Below are 9,137 nucleotides of genomic sequence, written 5' to 3'. Positions count from 1 at the left end.
TTCCGACCTTCATAGGTGCTCGCTAACAGCACTTGCCCCAACAGTCTGTTAAGGCTATACGGGGGATCTTTGTCTTTGTTGTTATCCAATCTCGCGTGGAGTGTGCCTTGAACCTCGTAACATGAAAGGCTCTCGATGAATACATTTATTCTTGATCTGAAGCTTTCGTCACTGCAGGAATCCATACTCATTGGTTCTTTCGGTAAAGTCACGTGGGTAGAAAATTAATAGATCGTCTTCGGGTGAAGACCGTCTGAAGGCAGAGGTCGCAACCGGGTACCCGATACCCGTACCCTACCCGATACCCGGCTACCCGTACCCGACCGGGTACGGGTAGCCATTTGCGACCCTGATGCGGCCGGGTACGGGTACGGGTAAGGAATCAAAACCCGTTTGCGACCTCTAGTCTGAAGGCTTGTGTTGTCAGCAGTGTTCCTTTCTCACCGAAAGAAAAGCATTGCGGGTGAAGCTCATCCCAATTGGTTGATGCCGGACATTCCACATTCTTATGACGGGGCCCGGCGGGGAGGAAGGAGGTTTGGCAGCATCTATAAAGAACGACCACCAGCTGGTTTGCTCAGTGTTACCAACCCTCAGAGGGGGGATCGAACTCAGGTGAAGAGATCTTGATTTGAACTTTCGTGACTGCAGGAATCCATCACCTGACGACGGACGCTTGTGTTGCGACCGAAGCGTCGTGTTCTTTTTATTATTTTAATTATTATTTAAAATGATTTTTCTACCTACGTGACTTTACCGGAAAGAACCAGAGAGTCAGGCGGAGAGGTTAATAGCCCAGCGCCGCTAACTGCTGCGCCACCACTCCACACATGCATTTGTCTCTACTGTCTGTAGACGTGCACACTGTGCAATGTAATACCGCAGATGTAAAATAATACATATCCTTCCCGGGGTGGTGAAACGATCTATTAAGCTATTACAACTTTTTATTTTACAAGGTAAGGCCCCAACTGAGCTTAACGGCGCTTTTACAGAAACGACCTGGCTATCACAAATGATAGCTCAACGAAGAGACTCATCATCGTGTGAAAATGTATAGTAGCCAAAGACTCTAAACGCATGTTTCTAAATGTGGAGGGAAAACTGGAGGACCTGGGTAAAAATCCACGCGACCACGGGAAGAGAGAGAAAATGCAAACTCCAAATATACATCGGGCGTCATGGATTTAACCTGCGACCTCCTGTCTACCAGGCGAGGTAGTTAACATCTCCTAGCCACCGTGATGATGATGACAGAGAAACACGCAAACTCCAAATATACAGCAGCAGCAGGCGTCAGGGTCGGGATCGAACCCACGACCTCCTGTGTTCCACCAGGCGAGGTAGTCGACATCTCCTAGCCACAGTGATGATGATGAGAGGGAGAGACACGCAAACTCCAAATATACAGCAGCAGGCGTCAGGGTCAGGATTGAACCCACGACCTGTATACCAGGCGAGGTAGTTAACATCTCCTAGCCACCGTGATGATGTTGAGAGAGAGAGAGACACGCAAACTCCAAATATACAGCAGCAGGCGTCAGGGTCAGGATTGAACCCACGACCTCCTGTACACCAGGCGAGGTAGTTAACATCTCGACACCGTGACGTCCCTTTGCCTCACCACAGGCCACCTGCCTGCCAATCGACTTAACCGGTGGTTGAACCCAGAACACAGGTCGCAAACGGGTTTTGATTCCTTACCTGTACCCGTACCCGGCCGCACCAGGGTCGCAAACGGGTACCCGTACCCTACCCGATACCCGGCCGGGTACGGGTAGGGTACGGGTATCGGGTACCCGTTTGCGACCTCTGGGATGAAGCCATGTTGCAGGCGCGGGTGGGTTGATTCTAGGAACTTGAATCGTGAGAAGAGACAAGACGTTGGGAAATGAGTGACAAACGGTGACTCACCAGTGACTCACGACCCGTACCCGGCCGCACCAGGGTCGCAAATGGGTACCCGTACCCGTACCCGGCCGGGTACGGGTAGCCGGGTATCGGGTAGGGTACGGGTATCGGGTACCCGGTTGCGACCTCTGACCCAGAATGATAAAAGGCGCACAGTACAAGGACAATGCACCAACAGAGCATTGAGAGCTCGCGGTGAGCAGCTTACAACAACCTCCCCTTATTCTGGGTTAGTCCCCGTGAAGTTGTTGTTTTTTTTTTATCTCCCATCACCTTGATATGCTGTAGCGGCAAAAAAATAAAAAGGTTCCCAAAACGAGAATGTTGCATGACCTCATTTGCACCACCGCTGCTGCTCTGGTGATGAACAAGACAGTTCGTATGTGTACGGACAACTTGATCGCAACCACCTGCCCAGATCAAAAGAGAAAAAAAAACACACTCGCCAGCCCCGCGGCTTTCAAAATTGTGTACAAAGGCAATGACAAAGCTCCCCCGTATAGCCTTCGACGGGCTGTCGGGGCAAGAAGTGCTGTCTGCGAGTGGCGGGCATCCCCCAAGTTCTGATGTCGCGGGGTTTCGCACGCGCACGGTACTTGCTCGACGAATCGCATGACAAGGCCGCACTCGTTCCAGGACCCGTAGTTCCAGGGCGCATCGACGCTATCAGCATGTGGCACATTAGGAATGGATCACTCTTTTAAGTATGTCCTTGTGCAGCAAGGGAGTAAAGTGTGCTTCTGTGAAAGTCCTGATGTGCTGTGCAGTGCATCAACGCACGTGTGTACAGCAGCGTGTGATGACCGAGTCGGGCCTGTAGGGGGCTGGCAGGGTTATTGAATGACCACGCGGATATGCCAGCCACGTGGTTAATGGCGGCTCGGGCGCAAGGCTGGTTGTAACACACGCGCTGTTGCATTTTGCAGAGTGACGGTGCTGTTCTTCCCGAGATTAATATTAACCACAATAAATAAATGTGCTTGCCCTCGATTTGGAGCACCTGCCCACGACCCTCATTTCGAGTGTGCAGGCAAACCGGACTCATCAGAGCAAGCGCCGGGGATGGCTTCAACGAACAAGGGTATGATCATTGGTTTTTTGACCCTTCTATCTGGCAACAAAACTGACACATTTTTTACAAGGAGTCATGTTTGCATTGACCACAATACTTGCACCATTGGAACCTCCATTGCCAGTAGCAAAATATGATAATTGATGTTTTACCCTTTTATCTGGCAACAAAACTGACACCTTTTTTTACAAGGAGTCATGTTTGCATTGACCACAATACCTGCGGTCGGAATGCAAACCAAACAAGGGTAGTTCAGCATGGGTTGCCTCCGTACGGTGCGAAAGAAGTTCAACGGACACACGATACGTACAACCGCAGCGGGCACTGCACTCATTTGAGGCTGAGCCGACCTAGGGGCTGGGGTAGGGAAACACGACATTCGTCGCTGGTATTTGCTCGTGAGCTGTGGCTAGGAGACGTTGACTACCTCGCCTGGTGTACAGGAGGTCGTGGGTTCGCTCCCGACCCTGACGCCTGCTGCCGTATAATTGGAGTTTGCGTGTCTCTCTCTCATCATCATCATCACGGTGGCTAGGAGATGTTAACTACCTCGCCTGGTGTACAGGAAATCGTGGGTTCGCTCCCGACCCTGACGCCTGCTGGGTATGTGAAATATGCGCGTCTCTCTCTCTCACACAGCGTGGCCGCGTGGATTTTTCTCGTGTTTCCCTCCCCCCCTCAAACATTTAGAATCGGCGTCACGCCTTCACGGTACACGTTTGGCTCGCTGCGATAACTTTCCACACACGATGACAATGACGACGACGATGACGAAAAAGTCCATGATGAGCTTCATAATTCTTGATGAGATCATGGGTCGCTTCTGAAAGAATAAAAATTCCCCGAAGCTCATTCGGGGGGGGGGGGGGCTTTAGCTGGCAAAATAAATCGTGAAAAGTTTAAACGAGTTTTTTTATTGTTTCAATAGTTTTAACTCTCTTGATTCAAAACACGTGGCCACAGAAGCTGGAATGTGCGAGGCACCGTTTCAAACCAAATGATTTGTTTCCCCCCCCCCCCTTTATTTAAATAAAGTGGGGGATAATAAAACCACAATCCACGAAACACACCGAGCTAACCAACACCACCAACAACAACACCACCAACAACAACAACACCACCAACAACAACAACACCAACAACACCACCACCAACAACAACACCAACAACAACACCACCAACAACACCAACAACACCACCAACACCACCAACAACAACACCAACAACACCACCACCAACAACAACACCACCACCAACAACAACACCAACAACACCAACAACACCACCAACAACAACACCAACAACACCACCAACAACACCACCAACAACACCAACACCACCAACAACACCACCAACAACACCAACAACACCACCAACAACAACACCAACAACACCACCAACAACAACACCAACAACAACACCAACAACACCACCAACAACACCAACAACACCACCAACAACAACACCAACACCACCAACAACAAGACCACCACCAACAACAACAACACCAACAACACCACCACCAACAACAACACCACCACCACCAACAACACCACCAACACCACCACCAACAACACCAACAACAACACCAACAACAACACCACCACCAACAACAACAACACCAACAACACCACCACCACCAACAACACCACCACCAACAACAACACCAACAACAACAACACCAACAACACCACCACCAACAACAACACCACCACCACCAACAACACCACCAACAACACCACCACCAACAACACCACCACCAACAACAACACCAACAACAACAACAACACCAACAACACCACCACCAACAACACCACCAACAACAACACCAACAACACCACCACCAACAACAACACCAACAACAACACCAACAACAACACCAACAACAACAACACCAACAACAACAACACCACCACCAACAACACCACCACCAACAACACCACCAACAACAACACCAACAACAACACCAACAACAACAACACCACCACCAACAACACCACCAACAACACCACCACCAACAACAACACCAACAACAACACCAACAACACCACCACCAACAACACCACCAACAACAACACCAACAACACCACCACCAACAACAACACCAACAACAACACCAACAACACCACCACCAACAACAACACCAACAACAACACCACCAACAACAACACCACCACCAACAACACCACCAACAACACCACCACCAACAACACCACCAACAACAACAACACCAACAACAACACCAACAACAACAACACCACCAACAACAACAACACCAACAACAACAAACAGCGCCTCCTTGTCACTAAGAGCGAGTGAAGCAGCAGCATCGGAGGGTGGGGGAGAGGCAGACACAGACAGACACAGAGACAGACAGACACAGAGACACAGAGATAGACACAGAGACACAGACACAGACAGAGACAGACACAGACACACAGAGATAGATACAGACAGAGACACAGACAGAGACAGACAGACACAGACAGAGACACAGAGAAAGACACAGACACACAGACACAGAGACACAGACAGAGACAGACAGAGAGACACAGACAGACACAGACACAGAGAGACACAGACACAGACAGACACACAGAGACATACACAGACACAGATAAACACAGACAGACATTTCAAGCGATACCCCATTCCGTGCGAACACCACCAACCAACCGCCACCAGACGTCTGCCGAGCAACAACAACAACAACCAAACAACAACAAACAAACAGAACCACGTGGAGTCTCCCGCCTCCAACTTCCACCTCCACCCACCGGCTTGCTCCACCTCGCTCACTCTCTCGCTCACTCTCTCGCTCGCTCTCTCGCTCACTCTCTCGCTCATTCTCTTTCGTTCGTTCTCTCGCTCACTCTCTCGCTCGCTCTCTCGCTCGCTCTCTCGCTCGCTCTCTCGCTCGCTCTCTCGCTCGCTCTCTCGCTCGCTCTCTCGCTCGCTCTCTCGCTCGCTCTCTCGCTCGCTCTCTCGCTCACTCTCTCGCTCACTCTCTCGCTCACTCCCTCGCTCACTCCCTCGCTCACTCCCTCGCTCACTCTCTCGCTCACTCTCTCGCTCACTCTCTCGCTCATTCTCTTTCGTTCGTTCTCTCGCTCACTCTGTCGCTCACTCTCTCGCTCACTCTCTCGGTCACTCTTTCGCTCATTCTCTTTCGTTCGCTCTCTCGCTCACTCTCTCGCTCGCTCTCTCGCTCGCTCTCTCGGTCGCTCTCTCGCTCGCTCTCTCGCTCACTCTCTCGCTCACTCTCTCGCTCACTCTCTCGGTCACTCTCTCGCTCGCTCTCTCGCTCGCTCTCTCGCTCGCTCTCTCGCTCGCTCTCTCGCTCGCTCTCTCGCTCGCTCTCTCGCTCGCTCTCTCGCTCTCTCTCTCGCTCGCTCTCTCGCTCGCTCTCTCGCTCGCTCGCTCACTCGCTCACTCTCTCGCTCTCTCTCTCGCTCACTCTCTCGCTCGCTCTCTCGCTCGCTCTCTCACTCGCTCACTCTCTCGCTCTCTCTCTCGCTCTCTCTCTCGCTCACTCTCTCGCTCACTCTCTCGCTCACTCTCTCGCTCACTCTCTCGCTCACTCTCTCGCTCACTCTAGTTCTGCACGCAGCCCTTCTCGCAGTCCGACGGCCTCCGACGTGTAGCTCATATCAGCATGCAGAGCTCCCCGTCATCTGCCACCGAGCACACGGCCTCCTCCATCGCCACCCCCTCTCTCCCTACTCCATGTCTATGTCCCCCCCTGCTCTCTACAAACATATTTTTACCTTTCTGTCGACTCGGTGGTGGGACGAGAGGCGTCGTTCCTCCCAGACGCCGTCTCTCTCTCTCTCCCCGCTCCGTGAGTCGCGTCTTAAGTCGCCGTGTGGAGGTGGAGGAGGAGGTGGAGGAGCCGGGAGGCTGCGCTGCCGCGTGTGTGTGGGGGGGGGTGTGGGGAGCCGCTGTGTGGGAGAGCTTCACTTTGGCGCCCACAGGAGAGAGGAGGGAGGGGAGAGAGAGAGGAGGGAGGGGAGCGAGAGGAGGGAGGGGAGAGAGAGAGGAGGGAGGGGAGCGAGAGGGAGAGCGAGCGAGAGGGGGGGGAGGTACATAAAGGAAAGCAAAAAAAAACTTTTAAAAAACGAAAAGAGAGATGGGAGAGTGAGAAGGGCTGCGTGCAGAACGAGAGAGTGAGCGAAAGAGTGAGCGAGAGAGTGAGCGAGAGGCGGGGGTTTACATAAAGCAAAGTTTTAAAATGTTTTTAAAAAATGACGAACGAAGCAAAGTGCCGAATACACCGAGCATCTTCTTGTTTCCACTGATCGTAAAAAAAGAATGGAAAAGAGAGGGAGAGAGGAAGAGAGAAAGGGAGAGAGAGTTGGCTGTTGCGGAATTGAGGTTTTTTTTACGTTTCTGCAAAACGCCTCTACGGACTCCACCCATCCGCTACGATTTTCCTGCCCCCCCCCATCTCTCTCTCTTCCTCTCACTGTGGCCTCTCTCTCTTTTTTTTTACGATCAGTGGAAACAAGAAGATGCTCGGTGTATTCGGCACTTTGCTTCGTTCGTCATTTCGTAATTTTTTTTTATTTACATTTTTAAACTTTGCTTTATGTAAAACCCCCACCTCTCGCTCACTCTCTCGGTCACTCTCATTTGAGGCCGAGTCGACCTAGGGGAGGCCCAGGACCGGTTCAGATAATCGTCACTGCTGTAGGCCGTGAGTGAGAATCGAACCCGGGTCGCCGGGTTCGTAGCGCAGCGCAGCGCTAACCACTACACCACCGCTACGTGACCCCACACACACTCAGACAACAACAACAACAACCGCCATTCGCCACTAAGTGGCGGTGACGTCACCACGACGCTTGTGCCAGGCCATGTGCACCTTGAGGCCACGTGAAGTGTCGAACGCCCGCTGGCAGGAGGTCACGGGGCAGACCCAGGTGCCACGGGTCGACTTAGTGAGATGACCGGCCGATGCACCACCTGTGCCCCCTACTGTGCCAGGCTAGGTGCACCAGGAGGTCACGGGGCAGACCCAGCAGGTGCCACGTGTCGACTGACTGAGATGACGGAGATGACAGACACACAATCAGACACACTCAGACACACACACACTCAGACACACACACGCAGACACACAATTAGACACACAGACACAGACACACAGACACACACACTCAGACACACAGACACACACACACGCAGCTCTACACACAGAGGTCCTCACAGCAAGCACTTCCAAAGCCACGTGTTGCGCCGGCAGAAGAGGAAGTCGTGGTCAAACAGAAACCGATTTTTTTACAAATTTCATTTCAAATAAAACCGACAACACCCCACCCTCTCACCCCACCCTCTCGAGCCCGAAATGAATCGATCATTGATCCACGTGCAATGCTGCGCTGCCACGTTCGCCCAGCGATCGTTCGCTTGCTCTCGTATTTTTTGTTATTTTTTATGATAGAATATGGTATTGTCATCAGTATGGCATAAGTATACCAAGTTTGCAGTCGATACCACATTGGGAAGTGGGTTAAAATTTAGTTGCAAGATTTGAGGATACAACAACAGACAGAGTGAGTTAGTAGCGTGTTAAAAGAATGTTTAAAATTTTTTTTTTTATTATATAATATAGTATTGTCATCAGTATGACATAAGTATACCAATCTTAATTTTGGAGCTTTCGTGACTGCAGGAAATATTATTTGGTTCTTTCGGTAAAGTCACGTATGAAGATAAAATAATAAATGAAATACTAGCATACTACGACGTTTCGATTGCAACACAAGCAATCGTCATCAGGTATAAAAGAAATAGCAACAAAAATCTAACCAGATGTCTGTCTAACTATAGACAGACATCATAAAGATAGACAGAGAGAGAACACTATCACATTGGTAAGTGGGTTAAAATTGAGTTACAAGATTTGAGAATACAACAACAACAACAACAGACAGAGTGAGTTAAATAAAAGCGTGTAGTAAAAAAACAACACAAGGGTGGATTACTCGTTAATTGCAAGCAATGTTATTAATACACCATTGGAACCTCATTTGCCAGTAACAAAATATGATAATTGGTTTTTTACCCTTTTATCTGGCAACAAAACTGACGCGTTTTTTTTTTACAAGGAGTCATGTTTGCATTGACCACAATACCTGCAGTCGGAATGCAA

At 50.5% G+C, this 9,137-nt stretch overlaps 1 protein-coding gene across 1 annotated transcript in view; it reads right to left on the bottom strand.

Moving 5' to 3' along the window:
- The window catches only part of LOC144950440 (peripheral myelin protein 22-like), a 20,320-nt gene extending 13,334 nt beyond the window's left edge, over positions 1-6,986 (bottom strand). The window contains exon 1 of the mRNA XM_078880550.1: positions 6,751-6,986. The gene's annotated coding sequence lies outside the window, so the exon portion shown is untranslated. The remainder of the gene's footprint in view (positions 1-6,750) is intronic.
- Between the last annotated feature and the right edge of the window lie 2,151 nt (positions 6,987-9,137).

The sequence above is a fragment of the Lampetra fluviatilis genome, chromosome 58, assembly GCF_964198595.1.
Source record: "Lampetra fluviatilis chromosome 58, kcLamFluv1.1, whole genome shotgun sequence".
NCBI lineage: Eukaryota > Metazoa > Chordata > Hyperoartia > Petromyzontiformes > Petromyzontidae > Lampetra > Lampetra fluviatilis.
This window is presented reverse-complemented; position numbering and strand designations above follow the sequence as displayed.